Here is a 22998-nt window from a genome sequence, read left to right as displayed (position 1 = left end):
TCTATCTTCCTGTTTGTTGGATTCATTATCCCAGTGAAGTCACACGACAACCTTGCAAGGTATCACAATTATTATTTAAAAAGTAATCCATTTCCTGATTGATAACAGCCTACCAAGACCACTATTGCAGGAGAGTTCCCATCTATGCTTCACTTCACTAACCACTAAACTCTAGGGACTTCTCCTCCTCAATGAAAGCCACTTTGCCCCCATGAATGGACCCTCCTTCCCAACCAAAGCTTTCTATCTCTCCTTAATATATTGTCTTCTCCTGTCAGAATATAAATAAACTCCTTAAAGATAAGGACCATCTTCCTTACTTGTATTTGTATCCCCAGCACTTAATACAGTTCTCAGAATATAGCTAGCAATGCTTTAAACCTCCATCTCTTTGTCTTTCCATCTATGTCTCTGTCTCTTTCTTGTACTTGGGGAGTTAATACTAAAAAACAAATTTAAAAATTGAGGCTCATACCAGTTACTATCATCAAGGCAATGCTATAGAACTATATTTTTCCTGTTCCTGTTGTCATCTTTTTTCAGCAGAGTGAAAGAGTCTCTTTCCTGAAATGGAGGTTTCATATCCCCTGGGGCCACTTCCCCAACTCCCATTAGCATTGGCAGACTAGGTCTCCAGAAGGCAGGTGTCTGTTCTTCCTCCCCCTCCAGGTTCTAGAGGTTGGGAGTTTTCTAGAATGATTGCTCATGAACCCTCCTTAATTGTGCTCTTTTCACTGGCTGTCAGTTAACCAAAATCAATTAGCTTTTTAAAAGGGGGATAGCTATTAAGAAAGTATAGCAAAGATAGTTTTTACAGAAGCATCTATATTTAATTGAGGTAGGAAAGACCTTACACTAAGATCCTTACACTATCCTTGCCCCTACCCCTGCCCCAGCCCAGTTAAGCATCTGTTGTCCTCAACTAATCAACTGAATTTCATTTGGCAAAATCCAAATCCTGGATTCATCCCTAGTGAATTGGGGAGGTTCAACACTACCCTTTTTGAATGTCTTCTCCAGATAGTTCCACTAAAGAATCTCAAGATAATTCACAAACAAATATGGAAATTAATGTTCTCTCTATATTCTAAACACATGAAATACTGCCTCTGGCTGTATTTCTTCAAATCCTACTAACATTGGCAGGTTGGGTCCCCACAGGCCAGTTGGGTACTCTAAACCTAAAAATTTTAGAGGTTAACACCAAGGGGTTGAGAATTTTCTAATACTATTACTTATGAGCCCCTATCCAATATGCCCCCATAGTGATTAAGATAAATTAGTTAATAGTAATACAAAGAAGTTTTACAAAAGGATATTTATAAAGTAGATATAGTCAGGATGAATGTTATAAAAAAAAACATTTTTCCAAACCTGAGGCACATTTTCCTACAATTGAATTCAGGGTTCATGAGGAAAGTGGGTGCAAATTATGTGGCAAATAGGTAACTTGTAGTTATGAGTTACTAGAAGTCAATTTCTTGCTTTGATGAGATCTCACAAAGTTGACATTAAGAGTAGCTCTCAGGAGCAGCCAGGTGGTGCAGTGGATAGAGCACCGGCTCTGGATTCAAGAGGACCTGAGTTCAAATCCGGCCTCAGACACATAACACTTACTAGCTGTGTGACCCTGGGCAAGTCAGTTAACCCCATTGCCTAACAAAAAACAAAACAAAACCAAGAGTAGCTCTCAGCTGGTCTAGTTTCTGAAAGTCATCTCCCTTATAGAGTCTTGAATTTGCCTTTCTTTGGTGTGTCCAGTTCATTCTCATCATATCTTTCTTCAATCCATGCAGATTCTGCATTCAGCCAGAGAATGCCACAAAAGGCACCAATTGGAAGTCTAAATTTTCTGATCTTTTGGAGTCTACAAGGTCATTTGTCATCTTGTGGTCCATGGGAATGATGGTGATAGAGAACTTAATCCTTCCCCCTATAAGGACAATTTCATGGACAACTGTATTGGCTAGTTACTGAAATGTTCCTGCTGAATTCCTCAATTCTGACATGGTTTACTGTAATATACATAGACCCAGAGGTGTGTCTAATTCTTTCAACTAATCCTAACACATTTCCTGTGTAGTAAATCATCAAAATACTTTACTCCTTGAAAATTGATTAGGTATGTGTACCTAGTTACTTATTGGATTAATTCACTGATTCAGAAGTTTGGGCCATTTCTGTCCACATTGACTGAAGTCAGGGTTTCCATCCCTAATATTATATTTATAAACCACAGCAAACCCCAGTAATAGTGAACTTGGCTGAAAGTGCTGATTAATGCTAACAGATTGACTGAAATAGAGACATTTCACCCACCAGAGAGGATCAGGGATACCAAAAGGGGAACAGCTGAGAGTAACGCTTGGCAGGGAGCCCATCTAGCAGAAAACAGCATGATGGCAGCAGGAGAAGACATTGGCAATTTTGTAGTATTGAAAGTTTGAGCTTTTTCTCCATGGATATTCCTTGTATTTACATCTCTTTACACAGTTGCCTTGGCCACATGTCTTTTCTGTGTGGGTATGTTCCCTGTGTGTTTTCTTTAGAATTCCACTTTTCCTCTAGAGCATGAAGGTATTTGGGGAAGGGTAAGCTAAAGTTTATGTGGTTGTTAGTTTATGTTCCCATTTAATTAAATATATTTGATATGAATTATGAACATTTTAAGGCTAACTAGTAAAAGCAAAATATATCAATAGAGGCTCATTAGTTTGGTTAGTAAAGGATTGTGACTCACAAAATCCCTAGAACCTGGGCTAGCTAACTGGGTGCCCAGAGTGATATGGCTCTTAACATCCATTTGTATACAATCAACTATAGAAAAAAAAAGACTTTTCCATTTCGACAATTCCCTGTCACATTGGCTGTCCCTAGCTACTGACTATGTGTCTTTCTTAACAATGTCCTAAACTTGGTGATCAGAAATCTCTAAAGTTTATGCATTTTAATAAATTAGGCTATGGATCCTGAAAGATAGTAATGGTATCATCCAGATGACATTTACAGGGTTCAGAGCAAACACTCAGTCTCATAAACACATAATGGACTGTGAGTGAGGGGAAATTGAGGTAAGTTGTGATATTGATATAATAGTGGTCACCATAAATGTCTCTTTCTCTCCCTCTCCAATGATGCTACTTCCTTTTTATATCCTTTTTTCCCTTTCCCCATCTTGCTAATATATATATATATACATATATATATATATGTATACACACACACACACACACACACACACACAGTTTCCAAGTTAGCAGCATTTGTTGAGCACCATTTATGTCCCTTTGTCTTTAAAGATGTTTTGATTTTACAGTATCCTAAGGACCTGATTACTGTTTTAATTATAAACCAAAACAATTCCCTCTCCAGGTTATGGGTCCTGACTGATTTTCATATTCCTTTTGGGGAGCTGCTCATCTTTCATGCCAGAAATGTGGGCAATAAATGAAAGATAGAGGGGGAGACAGAGAAAGAGAAAGGAAGAGAGCAAGAAAGAGGAGGAGAGAGAGAGAGAGAGAGAGAGAGAGAGAGAGAGAGAGAGAGAGCTCTACTGATGTCTGTATTAAAAAGTGTCATATTTGGCAGCCAAAAACAAAACATAGGCTACAGACAGAGTGACAAGAAATCTGCTAATGGCTGAAGAAAATCTAGGTTAGAGAACAAAGGAAAACAGAAAGTGGAGGCTAAGTATACTAAGAAGTGCAATGTTATTTTCTTAGACACAAAAGGAAGGTTGAAAACACAAGTGAGAAATTACATTTGGATCAAATAGAACAAGTTGTCTGGGAAAGAGCTTTGAAAGAAGAATGATTCAACACAGAAGTACAAAATACCAGAAAAGTATGTGGCTTCAAACCAGGCCAATCCCTTGCATTCTGGCAGATACTGCTAAAATCATTAAGATCAGTCTGTTGTTTGTCCTTCATTTTTGAAGAGGACCAATGACATCATGGTGTGATGTCTTGACTTGTGCATGAATTAACTGGATTTAAGTGAGGCAGAGTTTGCACAAAATCATCAGCCTCACTCTCTTTTCCAAAGTCATCAAAATCCAGTGGCAAGACAAAAGTCAAGATTACCAGCAATGGCCTGGGATTCAGTGGATGACCTTGGTATCTTCTATGTCTCACCAAGCCCTAAGCACTCCACAATACCTGCTTCATCTTCATGGCCTTTGGGGGAAAAATATTCTCATCTGCCTATTCCACTTGAGAGGAAGTCTTGAGATGATCATGTGGTTTTTGTTAGTTTTGTTGTTGATATGATCAATTATACTAATAGTTTTCCTAATGTTGAACCAGCCCTGCTTTCCTGGTATATATCTTACCTGATTATAGTGTATCATCCTCATGATAAGTTGCTGTAATCTATTTGCTAATATTTCATTTAAAATTTTTGCATCTATATTCATTAGGGAAATTGGTCTATAATTTTCTTTCTCTGTTTTGACTCTTCCTGGTTTAGGTATCAGTACCACATTTGTATCATAAAAAGAATTTGGTAAGACTCCTTCTTCACCTATTTTCCCAAATAGACTATATAGTATTGGAATTAATTGTTCTTCAAATATTTGGTAGAATTCACTTGTAAATTCATGTGGCCCTGCAGATTTTTTCCTAGGGAGTTCATTGATGGCTTCTTCAATTTCTTTCTCTGAGATGGGGTTATTTAAGTATTTTGCTTCCTCTTCTGTTAATTTGGACAATTTATATTTTTGTAAATATTCATCCATTTTACTAAGATTGTCAAATTTATTGGCATATAGTTGGGCAAAATAGTTCCTAATTATTGTTTTAATTTCCTACTTATTGGTGGTGAATTCACCCTTTTCATTTTTGATGCTGGTAATTTGGTTTTCTTTTTTTTAATGAAATTAACCAAAGATTTATCTATTTTATTGGGGGTTTTTTTTTCATAAAACCAGCTTTTAGTTTTATTTATTAGTTCAATAATTTTCTTAATTTCAATTTTTTAATCTCTATTTTGGTTTTCAGTATTTCTAATTTGGTATTTAATTTGGGATTTTTAATTTGTTCTTTTTCTAGTTTTTTTTTAGTTGCATGCCCAATTCATTGATCTCCTCTTTCTCTATTTTATTCATATAAGCATTGAAAGAGATAAAACTTTCCCTAAGAGCTACTTTCACTGCATTCCGTAAGTTTTGGTATGTTGTCTCATTATTGTCATCCTCTTGAATGAAATTATTGGTTGTTTCTATGATTTGCTGTTTGACCCACTCATTCTTTAGGTTTAGATTATTTAGTTTCCAGTTAATTTTTAGTCTATCTTTCCATGGCCCTTTATTACATATAATTTGATTGCATCATGATCTGAAAAGGATACATTTAATATTTCTGCCTTTCTGCATTGGATTGTGAGGTTTTTATGCCCTAGTACATGGTCAATTTTTGTGTATGTGCCATGTACCACTGAGAAAAAAGTATATTCTTCTCTCTCCCCATTCAATTTTCTCCAGAGGTCCACCATTTCTAACTTCTCTAAAATTCTATTCACCTCCTTAACTTCTTTCTTGTTTATTTTGTGGTTAGATTTATCTAGTTCAGAGAGGGAGAGGTTGAGGTCCCCCACTAGTAGAGTTTTGCTGTCTATTTCTTCTTGGAACTCACTGAACTTCTCCTCTAAGAATTTGGATGCTATACCACTTGATGCATGTATGATTAGTAATGATATTACTTCATTGTCTATAGTGCCTTTTAGCAGGATGTAGTTTCCTTCCTTATCCCTTTTAATAAGGTCTATTTTTGTTTTTGCTTTGTCTGAGATCAGAATTATTCCTCCTGCTTTTTTTTTTTACTTTAGCTGAAGCATAATACATTCTACTCCAGCCTTTTATCTTTACCTTGTGTGTGTCCCTTTGTTTCAAATGTGTTTCTTGTAAACAATACATTGTAGGATTATTGTTTTTAATTCATTCTGCTATTCATTTCCATTTTATGGGAGAGTTCATCCCATTCACATTCACAGTTATGATTACTATCTGTGTCTTTCTTTCCATCCTATTGCCCCCCCATTTATGCTTTTCTTTCTCTTTTCTCCCTTTTCCTCCTCACTAGTGTTTTGCTTTTAACCACCGCCTCCCTTGGTCCCTCCCTTCTATTAACCCCCTCCCTTTTCTTCCCCTTTCCCCTTACTACTTTTTCCCTCACTTCTATTCACCTCCTCTCTTTTCTTTTCCCTTTCCCCTCCTACTTGCTATAGGGTAAGTTAGATTTCTATACCTAACTGATTTTGTTATTCCCTCTTTGAACCAAATCTGGTGAGAGTAAGGTTCAAACAATGCTCATCTCCCTTCTTTCTCTCCACTGTAATAGGTTTTTGTGCCTTTTCATGTAATGTAATTTACCCTTGCATGTCTCCTCCTTTCCTTTTCTCCCAATACAATCCTTTAATTAGATCCACTTAACCTACTTAATTAGATTTTTTTTCATTACATCAAAGTCAACTTATACTCACCCCCTCTATCTATGTATACCCCTTTTAAATGGTGTAATAACAATAGTTCTCAAGAGTTACAAGTGTCATCTTCCCTTGTAGCAATGTAAACAGTTTGCCCTTATTAATAACATGTTGTTGTTTTTTTCTGTCCTGTTTCCCTTTTTATGCCTATCTTGAGTCTTGTATTTGAAGATTGAATTTTCTGTTGAGCTCTGGTCTTTTCATCAAGAAGGTTTGGAAGTCCCCTATTTCATTGAATGTCCATCTCCTCCCCTGAAAGATTATGCTCAATTTCACTGGGTAGTTGATCCTTGGTTGTAATCCAAGCTTCTTTGCCTTACAGAATATCATATTCCATGCCCTAGTATCTTTTAATGTAGCAGTTATAAAGTCCTGCATGATCCTGACTATGGTTCCATGATATTTAAATTGTTTATTTCTGGCTGCTTGCAGTATTTTCTCTTTGACCTGGTGAATTTGGAATCTAGGTCCTATATTCCTTGGCATTTTCAATTTGGGATCTCTTTCAAGAGGTGATCAGTAGATTCTTTTGATGACTGTTTTATCCTCTGATTCCAGGGATCTCAAGGCAGTTTTCCTTGATGATTTCCTGAAAGATGCTATCCAGCCTCTTTTTTTCATTATGGTTTTCAGGCAGACCAATGATTTTTAAATTTAAAATTTTTAAATTAAATCCAATTTTAAATTGGATCTATTTTCCAGGTCACTTCTTTACCAATGAGATATTTTACATTTTCATCTATTTTGTTCATTCTTTTGTTTCTGCTTGACTGATCAAGCTCTGAGAGGAAGTCTTCATATACTTGGGGTAGATATCCCCCTAACTCACTGATGGATTTGAGGCTTGTTGGTTACTCTCCACATGGTTTAGCCTGTCTGCTGAGATGATTTTATCAGGGTGTGGCCACTGTGCATGCTATGGCTTTTTGGAGCCACAGGTGAGAGTTGGGTGACAGATGGACTCCAAAGGCAGATGAGCAGCCCTAAAAAGGGCTGAGCATGCCCTCACACAAGAGATGCTAGTCCTCCCTGAACACCCCATACGCTATTTACTGAATAGGATATTTGTGTCTCAATACCTTTTGTTAGAATATATTTCTAGTGGCCATATCTCATATAGACACATCTCATACCTGAAAAAAAACAAACTAGCTTTTGGCAGTTATTCAATGGAAATGAATTATGTTGGAAAAGTTCATTAATGTTTTATTTAATATTTCTTTTCCTAGCTGTTTCCTGTTTTGCTTCACCGTTTATAAACAATGACCTCAGAAATGAAATCCTCAGTGCTGCATGCTTCCTCAACCTCTTATTTTATACTGAATCCAGAAATCCACACTAAACATTAAGTTCATTTATTTCACATTTGTCACAGAGAGAACAGTCTAGCTTAGAAAACCTCATTACAGAGTAATAGAATTTTAGATTTAGAAGAGACCTCAAAAGCCATCTAATCTAACCTATACCTAACTTGAAATAGCCTGTATATAAATAAAGTATAAAATAAAGTGTAAACTTTATACTTAAATACCCTTTACACTTAAAATAGAACATTTACTCCAAATGGCCATCCAGCCATAGTTTGAAGACTACTAGTGAAGGGGGAACATACTACATTACCAGGCAGACCATTTTACTTCTACATAGCTCTCCTTATGAGGAAGGTTTTTTGTTTGTTTTGTTTTGTTTCCTCACATAAGTAAACAGAAGTTTATCTCTAAAACTTTTATACATTGATATTAGTTCTGCTTTCTGTGGCCAGGTGGAATAAATCCAATTCCTCTTTCACAAGAAAGGCCTTAAAATGCTTAAAGACAATTCTGGTGTTCCATCAAAATATTCTTTTCTCTTCTCTCTCTTTTCTTTTCTAAACATCTCTAGTTCCTTCAATTGAGATTCAACTGAGATTCAGTCATTTGTTTTCCAGATTACTTTAATTTGTTAACTATTGAATGACCTATTCTATTTGAACATTGTACCAAAACTACCAGGGGACTGGCCTGAAGCAGCCCCCAACCCAGAGCAGGCTGCTATGAATATTTTTGTACATGTAGTTCCTTTGCCTCTTTTTTTTTGGTTTGTTTATTTAAATCTCTTTGGTGCATGGTATGGATAGTTTAATGACTTTTTTATGTATACCTCCAACTTGTTTTCCAGAATGGCTAGATTAATTCATAGCTTCACCAACAATGCATTGGCATACTTGTCCTTCTGTAGTCCTTCTTATAATTGTCATATTCCCTTTTTAAAAATCATTTTTGTCAACCTGATAAGTAGTTCTCACGTATTTTAATTTGCATTTCTCTTGTCATTAATAATATGGATCATTTTTTCTTGTGCTTGAGAGTTCATATAATACAATGGAGGCAGACCTAGAGAGGCAAAATGACTTCAGTTCCTCTGACTTTTAACCCAGTGGCCTTTCAACCACTAGGCCAAATTGTTATCATTTCTCTGGTCTGTCCCATTCCAATTTCTTCCCCTTACAATCCATCCAGCTAGATTAATCTTCCTAAAGCACAGGGAATATATGGAAAACATTCTCTGTATATAGGATCATAAGATCACAGATTTCAAAAATTGTGAACTTAACCTCATGTCCAATTCAATATTTCTTACAGCTAAGGAAGCTAAGATTCAAAAAGAACTAGTGACTTAATTAAAGTCACAGTAAGTGGCTGTGAGGTCAAGATCAACTTCATCTTAGAGTTTGAAGCAGACCTGCCCAACTTGGCAGTAGGTAGGAGCCAAAATTAAAATAGGTTAAACTTCTTCGGATCACAGATAGGTATTTAGTGGCTCATTTTCCAAGTAAAGGTATAATTAATGATTAAATGTTTTTTGCAAATAAGCCATATTTTAAAAAAGGAAAATTTCAATTAATATTTATTAATTATCCTTATTAAGATTTTTATTTATCATGAAATCACATTAATGTTAAAAAAGTGACTTTGCTAATTGGGAATAATCTAGAAACTGCAATCAGTAAACACTTCTTTATGAAGCCACTTTCAGTAAAAGACTTCCCAGCAGTAGCAATTTCTTTAGAAATCTGAAAACTAACCTTAGGAGTCACCTCATTTTCTGATTTTATTTTTTTTTGTCCTGAATTTACTTTCCTGAAAAACCATTATTCCTCACTGAGATTTTTCAACAATTTGGATGCTTTAATTTGTTTTTCATTGGTGTCAAATTTGCTTAAGTCGGGATGTTTTTACTCAAAACAGCGATAAAGATTGTATTCCTTCAGAATCGCTATTACTCCTCGGCAAACATTACTTCTTGTGTAAGTAAACAAGTATCTATTTGTCCACTTCAGATTAAACATTCTATGTTCTGATTTGATCTTCCATTTCCTTTTATCACCCATTTTACAAAGTCACCCCCAAAACTTTAATGTTAGAACCAAAAAATCTCCACAGCAACCACTCACATACAAAGAAATATTGAATTGAAATATTGAACTTGGGGAGCGCGCCAGACATTCACATAACTTGGAGGGTAGCCACCCAGAGACAGAGGGGAAGAAGCTCTCGCATTGTTGCCACTCATCACATAGAAGCAGTTGCTTTGGCACGTGGCCACACTCTCTTTGTCTCTGTTCAAAGTCATTAATGACAGGAAACATAGCTCGCTCCTCTCAGACTAGAGACAGACTAACGATGGTTGGTTGCTGTGGGTCATGTGACAAACACGAGAGTGTGCACAGTGGCAACCCACCACCAAGTTACATGATAGGCATACTAGTGACTAGTGGAAGGCGGGTTAAGTGGGGCACAGACAAAACACTCATTACATCTTTACTTTCTTTTACATCCTTTACATTTTTTGCTGGCTGCCTGAAATCCTTTGGCATGCCTCAAGCAGCCCATGGGCCATATGTTGTGCAAGCCTGGTTTAAAGTCATCCATAACTTAATTCTATTTTATACTTCCAACATCATCTGCTACCATTCTCCAACACAATCTTTTATCTCGTCAAACAGACCTATTCGTTGCTTCTCACACAAGGGATATTTGTTTTCACTTCTTTTTTCAACTTCATGAAAAGCAAGAGAATCAACCCTAGGAACAGTCATCCAGACAATTTCTCTTTCTCACTCTATTTGAAAGATATCCTTAATCAGCCATATTTTTATACAAGATATCAATTGCCTTTCATACCTGTCATCTCATTAAAAGAATTAAATTAAAACTAAACTAAATTTAAATTTAAAAAATTAAATTAAATTTAAATTTAAAAAAGATTCCAGGATCATGAGTAGAAGAAACGTAATGTAGAAAGAGCACTGAATTGGCGATCCAATGAGAAGTAGGAGATTTGCATTCTAGCCCCAATTCTACTGTAATCAATAGATTATGCAAATCATGTGGTCCCTGTTTCCTCATCTGAAAATTGAGGAATTTGGACTTGATGATCTCTAAGGTTGGTTCCAACTCTCACATTCTATTGCCAGGGAAGGAGACAGTTTCTCTAGTAAGTTGCTTTTTTAACAAAGAATTCCACTAGTTAGAAATAGGGTGAAAAAACAAGAGAAGGTAGGGTTTTTTCTTTGATATTATTGTTGTTTGGAGTATGTGTGTGTTGGGGGTTGGGAAGTTCAGATCAGACACATAAGCTAATAGCAAAAGCTTTGAAACAATCAGCCTGCTGTTATATAAAATAAGGGTTGTTTCTGTATGCCAGTCAAATATTTTGCCTATGAAAGTTTTGTCACCAACCTCAGAGAGAGAATCATATCTTTTATTAGATCATATTTATTAAGTATTTCAGACTCAAGGAAGCATGCTTTAAAAGGCAACAAATCAAAATCAGAAATATAACCAGACACAGTCATGCTGACTATACCTATACACCCAAAGTTATTTAAGCAGTTACCTGACTAACTCAGTTTAAAAATATCACAGTTATTGAGGACGTGACTTGAAGAAACAGGAGGCTGTCTTGTCTGCTTTTTTATTACAGAAAATTAAATATACAATAAGAAAAAAATAAACATATTATAAACTTAAATATTGAAACTTAAGTACAAAATAAGAAAAGGGAGAAAAAAAGCATGTCATGTGCACAGCAGAATGAAAGAGAGGATTCAAAATATATAGCAATAAATTTCCTTTTCAAGAAAGCCTATATAATAAATACTACATTGTGCTGAGAGCTGTCCATCTTTTCTTTGCATCCTTTTTAATCTTCTTTCATTCTCTACTGTATACTTTTTACTTTGTTCTTTTTTCCCCTTCCTCCCCACCCCCCAGAAGACTACAATTAAGTGCAGATAAATTTATGTACAGATACAGCTATATAGATACATATATACATATATATACATACATACATGTATAACTACCTACATACATATATATATAAACATTTACTTTCCCTAAAAAATTCTACTTTTGATCTTTGTTTTTGTTTGTATATTTATCTTATTTCCTACCCCTCCTAACTCCTCTACTTTACTTCTACTCCTTACCTTGCCTTCCTATTACTTTATTATCCATCCCCTCTAAAGATCCCTCTCCTACCCTTCCAAAGATGCCTCCCTTGTCTTCCCATTCCCATTAATCTAAGCACCCTTCTATGCCCCACTCTCATTTAACCTATTCCCTCACCCTCCCCTCTAGTGATCCCTCCCTTATCCTCTCCCCTCTCCCTATCCCCTTAGTCTTTTATTTCTTTCTGAATTTAGAAGACTTTTGTACTCTTCTAAATATATATGTATTGTTCCCTCTTAAATCCATTCGTGATGAAAGTAGGTTTCCAGAACTAACAGCCCTCCTCCCTCATCTAATTCCTCTGTGTTGGTTCTTCCTCTCACATCTCATTTGTATAAGATAATTACTCTTTTTAGCTATTCCTAAATGGTTTTACTTTTCAAACCCATGTCATACTCAGGTCTACCCCAATCTTTCTTATGAACTACCCATTTACTAATAAAAATTGTAGACATATGTTTTACATTTTATATAGATAAAAAGTAAACAGTATGTCCTTATTGAGTCACTTGTGGTTTGGTATGTACTTTATCTTGGCTCTTTTATGTCAAATCTTTTATTAAGTTCAGTTGGTTTTTTTTAACATAGTCCTGAAAGTCTGATAGTTCATTAGATGTCCATTAACTCCAGCTCTTTTGCTCTTTGATATATAGTGTTCTAAGACCTGCAGTCTTTTAGTGTCACCACTGGTAGATCTTTTGTGATTCTAATTGTGCCACCACCATATTTAAACTGTTTTTTTCTTGTTGCTTGTAATATTTTATCCTTGAGCCAGGGGTTTCAAAATTTGACTATAATATTCCTATAGGTTTTCCTCATAGAATCACTTCCAGGTGGTGATTGATGGATTTTTTCCTATTTCAGGACAAGTTTCTTCAATTATTTCTTTAATTATATCAAGATTCTTTTTTTTATTCATAGCTTTCAGGTAGTCTGATTATCCTTATGTTTTCTCTTCTTGATTTGTTCTTCAGATCAGTTGTTTTTCTTATGAGATGTTTCATACTCTCTTCTATTTTTTCATTATTTGTATTTTATTTTAGTATGTCTTAATCTTTTGTAACTTCACTGGTTTCCCCTTGCCCAATTCTGATTTTCAAGGAGTCATTTTCTTCCTTAAGATTCTGGATCTCCTTTTCTAATTGGCTGACTTTCTTTTCATAATCTTCTTGTTTTTCTTGTATTGTTCTTTTTTTAAAAATTTTTTCTCAATCTCATTTGATTTTAAAGTCTTTTTTAAGTTCTTCTCTGAATTCTTTTTGATCAGATGACCATTTGACATTACTCTTTGGGGTAGAAGAAGGTTTCTTCACTTCAGCATCCTCCTCTGAAGATGAACCCCAGTCTTCTCTATTCCCATAGTAACTCTCTATGGTTACATTCTTTCTCATTTACCTGTGCATTTTTTTTTTATTTGTAGTGGCTTAATTTTTATAATCAACCCTAGTCCCGGAGTATGGGGGATGATGCCTCTGTCCTCAGGTCCTCCTTTAGTTCTCCCCTCTTGCCTGGAACTGGAACCAAGACCTCCAGCCTCCTTAAGTGCCTACAGCCAGCAGTGTCTCCACTCTACTGTTTCTGCACTCGCCAGGCTTGTGCTGATTCTTTTTCGTACCCACTGCATCCCTGCAGCACCACTGGGTCTGGTGTTTCTTGTCAGCAGAGGTTCCTTCGATCTTTCCCTGCTCAGACACCTAACACTCCTCACTGTCCCTGGGGTAAAAGTTCCTGTGGCTGGGGCTGAGGCAGCCTCCCAACCCAGCTAACCCTAGGGCTTGCCACTTGTTGTATAAGTAGACCTAGGACCTAGCCTGGAGGTGTTTACTTCACAGGGATAAGACCTAGTCCTGGGACTTTTCTTCAGATCTTGGAGGACCCCTGTTCTACACCTACTCTTATTTATTTTTACAGCTCTATGTTCACCCTGAGAAGCTATTTCTTCTCTTCTGTGGGGGAAAATCTTGAGAGAATTTTCTGACCTACTCTGCCATCTTCCCAGAATCCCATCTCTGTCTTCTCTCTTTCTATCAGAAATCCTGAATTTCCTTCCTGGTATTCAGATTTGAGAATATAGGCCTTGCTATTATCTTGGTGATGTTTCCATGGAGTTATTAGTGACACACACTCAGGCCAGTTTTCTTGATATAATTATTTGATATAATTAGATAATAAGATATAATTACTTGACTATATACATGCAGATTGTTAAAGATATAGACCTTACAAACAGATTTTAAACACATAAACAAAATGTTTCTATCCCCCAACGTCCACTATCATCATAGCTGTTTTTAACTTATTTTCAAATAAGTTTTTATTAATGTCTTCTGTTTCTTACACCATTGTCATTACCCCCTGCGTTCCTCTCTCTCCTAACAAATAGTATTTTTTTAAGAGAAAACAAAAGCAGTGCAACTGATCAAAAAACTGAAAAAGTCTGAAAACATGTGCAGTGTGTAACACCTGGGGGCTTTGCACTTACATGAAAGGGTGGGTTGAGGGTGTTTTCTCATATCTCTTCATTTGAATACTATTTGATCTTTATATTTTGTTACATTCACTTTTGATTTTTCTTGATGTATGGTGGTTCTTTCCATTTACATTGTTGTGGTTATTTTGTATATATTTTTCCTGGTTCTGCTTACTTCATTCTGCATTAGTTCATGCAGCTCTTTCTATGATTCTCATCATTTCTTATAGTACATTATTGTCCATTGCATTGGTGTACCACAATTAGCTATTCCCCAACTGATGGGCATCTACTTTGTTTCCAAATCTTGGCTATCAGAAAAAGTATTACTACAACTATTTTGGAGAACATCAGAACTTTCTTCTTATCAATAGCTTTCTTAAGGTATAAACCCAGGAATGAAGTCTTTGACTTGGAGGGTAGGGACATTTTAGTCACTTTATTTGCTTAATTCCAGATTGCTTTCCAAAATGGTTACATCATTTCACAGCTCCCGAAACAACACATTAGCACATCTATCATTCTACAAACCCTGCAATGCTATTGTCATTTTTGTCATCTTTGCTAATTTACAGGGTGTGAAGTGAAAACTCAAGGTTGTTTTGATTTGTATTTCTTTTATTAGTGATATAGATCATTCCTTCATGTATTTGAGAATATTTTGTACTTATTGTGAGAACTGTTTTGATCCTTTGATCACATTTCTATTAAAGAATAACTGTTAGTCTACTATATATATATCATATACATATACATACATATATACATACATACAGATATATACAGATATGTATATATGTCTATATATAAATTGTTTATATATCTTGTATACTACACCCTTATTAGAGAAATTTGTTATATTTTTTTCCTATTCAACCATTTCCCTTCTTATCCTAGGTACATTTATTGTGTCTGTCCAGAAATTTTTCTATTTTATATAATCAAATCTATCTCTCCATTTTTTAGCCAATGCCAAATGGTTTTGATGACTCCTACTTTGTTTGAGGTCTGGGAATGCTATTTGCCCTTCATTCCTCTTTCTATTTATCATTTCCCCTAAAATTCCAAATCTTTTGTTTTCTGAAAAAAAAATTTGTTATTCTTTTATACAACTCTACAAAGTATCCCCTTGATAATTTGATTGATATAGCATTAAAATTATAAATTAATTTGGTAGATTTGTCAATTTTATTACATTGGCATCAGCACAAAGTATTCCTCCAGTTATTTAAGTTATTGTTTATTTCTTTAAGGAGCACTTTGTAAAATGAATCCAGAAAAGTCTTTTGTGAGTGTTTGTAGGTTGGTCCCCAGATATTTCTCTTTCTATTACTGCTTCTAGTGTTTTATTTTTTTTATATAGAAATTCTGTTGATTTTTCAAGGGTTTGTTTTGTAACCTGCAACTTTGTTGAAACTATTAACTGTTTCAATTAGTATCTTTGCTGATTCCCTAGGATTTTCCAAGTATATCAAATAATATTAATAATCAGTGAAGCAACTTTCTTCTCTTTTCATGAATCAGGAAAGGGTTAAGTGTCAGTTCTATTCCAAAGTACAGCCTCTTCCCTCTCTTCACTTTCACTGACACAGTAACCAAATTTACCTGTCTCTATTCAGTGAAATGACCTTCTTCTCTAGCTGCAAAACAATAAACCAGTCGTTCCAGTGGTGTGGGTGGGAGGGTAAAGTGATGAAAAGAACCTAACTACAATTCAGAAATGTGAAGGAACACAAACAAATCAACAACTTTTCCTTTCAAAAGTTTCCAAACCTATTACTAAGATTACAACTTTCTTTCTACCCCTGCTCCTCTTGTTCTTACATGTTTTTATCAATCCCATCTCAAGTAATCTTTACTTTACTCAAAGTATTTTCTTTCTCTCTCCCATCCACCCACTTCTCTGAGGCTACTGCTGTCAGGTAAGGAGGGAGAAGAGAAGAGAAAGAGAGATTTTCTCTTTCCTCTATACTATCCTCTGAATCTTCCCCTGTACTACTGTCTTCCCAGGAGTCCTGCACCTTATTGCCTTCTTGTCTCATGCTTAACTCCCTTAAACTGAGCTGTTTTCCCTTCCTTGGTGGTGGTTCCCTTAATGGTGTGGGAAAGGGCTGTTCCCACATCAGCCACCAACCTTGTTTTCCCTTCACTAGCTAGCCCCAACTCCTGTTTGGCATTCCTTCAATATCCTGCCCAACTATGCCAATTATAAGGTCCAGAATTCTCCCACTTAAGGAATCCTGCCTTTCTCTCCCCAAATAGTCGGACAAGTTCTATATCAAAGGAAGAGGCCAAGGAACTCCAAATTGATTATAGATAGTACTTTAATCAATTGAGTAGTTACATAGGGCAATATGATGGATCTCTGCCAAAATATTAATCATCCTTGGTCTGGGGAAGCAGCCAGACCAATCAGTGAATCCCCGCAAAGAATCCTAAAATCCTTAGGGTATTTATAGAAAACAGAAAAAGAGAGGAGGAGCTAGAGAGTACATCACTACTGATTGGTGGACATTTTTGATTTTCTGCTTAGTAATGAGCTTGGGCATTCAATCAATGTTATGCCCAAACAAAAGTTTGTGTATTGATCATGTACTGGTCGCAATATTCTTGTTATAGCTTTCAAAGGTAATAGTATCTTAAGTTATGACTCAATGTATTCAGTATCTAAGTTATGATTTTAACAGGTCACCATGTTTTGGCTTCCACCTTTCACAGAGTTTAAGTTTTTATGACTTTTCCCAAATTGGGACCCCATAAATGCAAATCAAAACAACTCTGAGGTCTTACCTCACACCCTGCAGATTGGCAAGAATGACCAAAACTATGACAATAGTCAATGTTTCAAGAGTTGTGGATTGATAAGAACACTAATACATTGTCGGTGGATCTGTGAAATGGTACAATCATTTTGGAAAGTAATTTGGAATTATGCAAATAAACTGACTAAAATATCCATACTTTTTGAACCAGAGATTCTATTACTGGACTTATATCCTAAGGAAGCTATCAATAAGAAAAAAAAGTCTTACATACTCCAAAAAATTTACAGCAGCATTTTTTGTGATAGCTAAGAATTAGAAACAAAGTATATATCCATCATTGGGGTTAAATAAATGCATATATAATGCATATACATGCATATATAATAATGTTACTGCATTTTAAGAAATCATGCATGTGATGAAACATGGTAACATTTACATGAACTTGATGAAGTGAAGTAAGCAGAGACAGGAAAAAGTATACATAATTACAACAATGTAAATGGATAAAACAACACAGAAAAAAATAAAAATTATGGTGATTTATTTTTTCCTCTTTAAAAAAAAACTAAACCAACCAGTGTTTGTGATTTCGGGTGCTCTCAAGGAGAGGAAGATGGAGGGATACATGAGATATTATGACAATGTAAGAAAAAGAAAATATTAATAATTTAAAAAAAAATAAAAACTAACAAAGTAGCTAAACATTTTGTTTAAATTTAAAAAGAGAGTAGAAAAGAAAATTTTCATCATCATAAATGAAAAAGGAGAATTTATAAAAATAGACAATGAAATAAAGCATACGATAAAATATTTTGCTCATCTGTGTTATAACTATGTAGCTTAGATATAGTGGATGGATCTTTACACAATTTTTGAAAACTCAGATTAGTAAACAAGAAATGAAAAATTTAACTAATCCATATATAAACTCTCAAAGGTGGGGGGAAGGGGAACCCCACAGGGAAGTAACAGATTCATCAATTTATTTGCATAATTCCCATTTCTATCCAGATTGAATGAACCAAATCACAGAAACAGTGTATTATCATGCCTGACTTTTACAACCCCTGAAGCATCAGTTATTCCCATCTTTTATCATCTTTGTCAATTTTTTATGTGGAAGGTGAAATTTTTAAGTCATGTGACCAATAAGATGGAGAAGTAGTTATGTTCACCTCTCTTCATGAATGCTCAAAACTTTCCAATATAGTAACTATGAACAATAATTAAGGTAATTGCAGCTTCCTTTACAGGCCAAAACACTAAGAATATTAACAAGATAACCTGATAAATTAGCATCAGACAAGGCTAATCTTAAATTCTTTTGGGGGGGGAGGGTGGGATTCTGGTCTGGCTTTATTAGAAGTAAGGAGCTTAAGAATGGAGTGAGAAGGATGGAGCGAGGATGCAATGGCAGGAGAAGTCTAGAGCAAGTTTAAATGGGGCTAACTCTAAGCAGGGGGAGTATAGGGGGATCCTTCAATGCTAAGGCAGGGGAAGACAGGAATAGGGGGAAAATGGGAAGGAGGAGAGGCAGGATGGGGTCAGCCTCAAAGCGGAGGGGCATCAGGCAGAAAGCTAGCAGAAAGGAGCTTTCTGGTAACTGTGAGTGGCCATCAGGGCTCATTTCAGTTGCTCGTAGGTGACAAACATCACTACATTCCAGAAGCCCAAGCTGAGGAAGGAAGGCATGAACCCTTTGTAGAAGTCTTGGGGTCCCTCCTTCCAGAGCATGGTGAGGGCACTGTGGCCAGCACTAGCATACTGGCCTGTGGCAGAGTTCATGTATCTCGTCTTGACCACGTCCACAGGGGAAGCAATGATGGCGGTGCAGTAGCCAGCCCTAAAGGCTGATGTGAAGTGGCATGGAAGGTCATCAGTCATGAGGTGGGCCTTCAGGAAGGCATCTTTAATGAGACCATAGGTCACCAGCTCAGCACAGTTGACAACAGCATTGCAGGCAACATTGGGTGAAGTTCTGAGCCTGGGCCTGGAAACGTATCTTCACCACATCTGTGGGTTGGCCCAGTGCCAGTGCCCTTGTGGTGCAGCCTGCCTGGAGGCGACTCCCAATGCCTGCCTGCTCAGATTCCTTGGTGTAGAACTGCTTGACAGAGTCATAGAGGCCAGTGTGGACAGAGGCAAAGCTTATCTGGTGCTGCAACCCAACCACCAGCGCATTGTAGAGGCTGCCAGCACCCTCAGTCTTCACCATAGTCAGAATGGTACCCATGACACCCCGATACTGGGCAGTGGCAGAAGAAGCTCAGATGGCTCCTTGGCTCCCTCCCTCAATCTGCAGCCAGACTTTGGCTGTGTCCAGGGGGAAGGTGATGAGGTCAGCGATGCAGGCAGCAGTGCCAACCCCAAAGAACTTTACGGTGGCTGTTGGAGGCATGTCTGTAGGCCTAAATCCAACCAAGATGTGAGGCTGGCTTTCTGCTACTTCCCAGGAGGCAAAGGAGAAATGGATAGATAGCCTCCACTGATTGAGCAAGACGAGATAGAGGAACTCTACCAAAGTCCTGATTTGGAGGGTCTCATGATGATGGCACCTTGATCAAGCTTCTCTAAACGTGTCTCGCTCTTCAAAGTTGCTCACGGCAACCATGGCCCACTTCCCTTGATTTTCCATGGAAAGTTGTTGGAAAACTGAACACCTAATGATCATACTACGTGCCCAGGACCATAGAGGAAAACACAAGGAGGCGGCAGGAGGCACGGGCCTATAGCAGAGTCCGGCGTCCAGCAGGTTGGAGGGGCTGCCTAGCGGTCTCTCAGATGGGTCACCAAAAGCTCTCAGTCTCGGAGGAGGTTGAGGAGCATGCATTGAGTAATTTTAAATTCTTAAAGCATTTACCTAGCACCCCCTCTTTGACCAGCTCCCATATTCTGCCTCAGCAATTCCCTTACTTCAGTTGCAGTTTTTGTAAGCACACCCTACTCCTGCCCTTTACTCCATTATTCTGTGGTGAATCTTCAGAACTCTGCCTAACCCACTACCCACCATGTTGGGGAAGGGGACAGATATGAAAGTAAAAGCCCACTTTGCTTGGGGCATCAGCACCTGCACTTCATCAGTGCTACAGAACTAAAGAACATAGGGAACTGGGGCAAGGCATAAATGTACAGAAAGGGCTGTACCAGTCCTGAGGGAATCCAGCAGGTATGAAACTTGAGCCAGTTCTGTTACCTCAGAAATCACTTAGGGCAGGATAGAAAGCAGTGAAAAACAAATTTTCTAGATTGGGAGGAGGCTGAAAAGCTTTGAAGGATAGTATTTGGGGGGATCCAATATCAAAGGGAAAGAAGTGAGAAAAGGAGAAAATAAGGAAAAAAGACAAATTGCCAAAGATCTCTGGATTCAGGGGGACAAAACAGCTTAAAAGTAGGGTATATGTAGATAAACCATAGGAAAGTTATTAACAACAGAAAGGAAAATGGTCTCTCAAAACACCTAAATAAGTCCAAACATTTTTGAATACATATTTCAGTACAACGGAATTTGAACCACTGCCTAATGAGTGAGAGGACTATGTGAATTACCAAGAAAGCATGGAACCACAGCAGGATGTTCCTAAATTGTTCAAGAAAGAAATAAGGATTGTGAAAGTAGAATATATGGCCTTGCTAAATAAATAATTGTCAGAATAGAAAAACTTGAATCCATGGCACAAGTTTCTCTAAAGAAATGAAAGAGAAAACAATTGAATGGGAATATAAATATACTGGAGTAAAGGACAATCTGGAAGAAGAGAATCAAAAGGGAATAACATCAAAAAAATACATGATCTCTATACAAGCAATGCATATTCATTTCAAATATAGGATTTTTAAACACATTAGAGATCATAGGTCTCTCAGAACATGAAAGTCCAAAAACCTGAACAATATAATATAAGAAAGAATACAAGAAAATGCCCCAGAACTTCTGAACAGAGACAACAAAGTGCCCCTCAAAAAAACCCACAGTTCCCCTCCAGAAAAAAAGGCCATGTGTGACAAACCCCAAGGCACATAGTCATTAAATTTGACAATTCAACATAGTCATTAAATTTGACAATTCAAATTACAAAAACAAAAACAATTCTGCAAGCAAAAGACCTTCAAACATAACAGAAAGAAAATTCAAAGAACACAAGACTATCCTGCACCAACCTACAAGTGGAGAAAGGAATGGAATAATATTTCTAAAGAGCAAAGGAGCTCAAGATTCAACCCTTGTTGACATACCCTGCAAACCTAAATCTAATCATCAATGAAAAAGGATGGGTATTCAATAAAAGAGAATCATTCAAAGCATTTCCACAAAAAAAAAGACACAAGAAAGATAATTTGCTTTGAAAACAACCCAGCAACAGAAATAGAAGAAAGGTAAATATGAACACCAAGGAAAGCACAAATTATATATAGATATGAACATAGATATAGATATAGATATAGATTTAACCACCCCTCCAAACAAAAAAAGAAAAAAAACTAGAAAGCAAAACAAATCCATATGGTTAAAAAGGCAACAAAATAACAACAGAGGGATCATTAATAAATTTCTTTCTAACACTGCACAAGGGATCCTATTCCATCTCATCTCCTCAAGCAGATTACTCCCTCTATCATCCCGACTCTCTCACTTATCTTCAGTCTCACCCTATCTACTCTGTTGTCCTCCAATCTCATATCTCTAACTGTCTATTGGGCATGTCTGTTTGTCCCATAGACATCTTAAAAACAATATGTCCAAAACTGAACTCATTATCTTTCAACCAAAACCCTACCTTCTTCCTTATTTCCCTATTATAATTAAGGGTATCACTATTCTCCCAGTTGTCAAGGCTGAAAATCTAAGTGTTATCCTTAACCCCTCACTCTGTCACTCTCTATATCAAATTTGTTGCCTCAGCCTGTTGATTTTACATTTCATATATGTGCCCCCTTCTCTTCTCTGTAGCTGCCATCAACCTAGTACAGTCCCTCATCACCTCATGCAGGGACTACTATAATTTGTCTGCTGGCTGCTGCAATTCTCTCCCCCCTCCAATAGATCCTCCAATCAACTGGGAAAGTGACCTTCCTAAAGTGTAGGTATGGCCAACAACTCATCTTCTTTCCCATCTCCCCCTACTCAATAAACTACAGTGGTTCTCTATCACCTCCAGGACCAAATATAAAATCCTCTGTTTGGTGTTCAAAACCATTCTATAACCTGGCTGCTCCCTACCTTTCTAGTTTTCTTACACCTTACACAGTCCCAACTATTCTGTGATCCAGTGACACTGGCCTATTTACTGTTCATCACACAAGACAACTCCATCTTCTGATTGCAGACATATTCATTAGCTGCCCACTTTGCCTGGAATGCTCTCCCTCCTCTTCTTTGCCTCCTGGCTTCCCTGGTTTCCTTCAAGCTTCAGCTAAAATCTACAAGAAGAGTTCCGTGATCCTTCTTAATTTTAGTGCTTTCCTTCTGTTGACGATTTCTAATTTATTCTTGTCTGTATATAATCTGTTTACATCTTGTCTCCTCTACTGGATCTCTCCTTGAAACTAGGGACTGTCTTTTACCTTTCTTTGTACCCTCTCCAATTAGTAAAATTCCATAACATAGCACATGCTTAATCAATGTTTATTGACTGACTCCACATAGAGAAATGGAGGTAATGGTAGAGAAATAGGCCTGAAACCCCATGGACTAAATAAATCTAGCAATTCCATGTACAGGCAATTGGTGTATGTGTGCATGTGTGTGTGTGTGTGTGTGTGTGTGTGTGTGTGTGTGTGTGTGTGT

The 22998-nt window shown here is 36.8% G+C and overlaps 1 pseudogene; it reads right to left on the bottom strand.

Annotated features, from left to right (window-relative positions):
• Positions 1–18791: 18791 nt before the first annotated feature.
• On the bottom strand, positions 18792–20043 carry LOC114034435 (annotated as a pseudogene).
• Between the last annotated feature and the right edge of the window lie 2955 nt (positions 20044–22998).

The sequence above is a fragment of the Vombatus ursinus genome, unplaced genomic scaffold, assembly GCF_900497805.2.
Source record: "Vombatus ursinus unplaced genomic scaffold, bare-nosed wombat genome assembly UNPS02008996.1, whole genome shotgun sequence".
Taxonomy (NCBI): domain Eukaryota; kingdom Metazoa; phylum Chordata; class Mammalia; order Diprotodontia; family Vombatidae; genus Vombatus; species Vombatus ursinus.
Note: the sequence above shows the minus strand (reverse complement) of the source record. Positions and strands in the feature narration are given on the sequence as shown.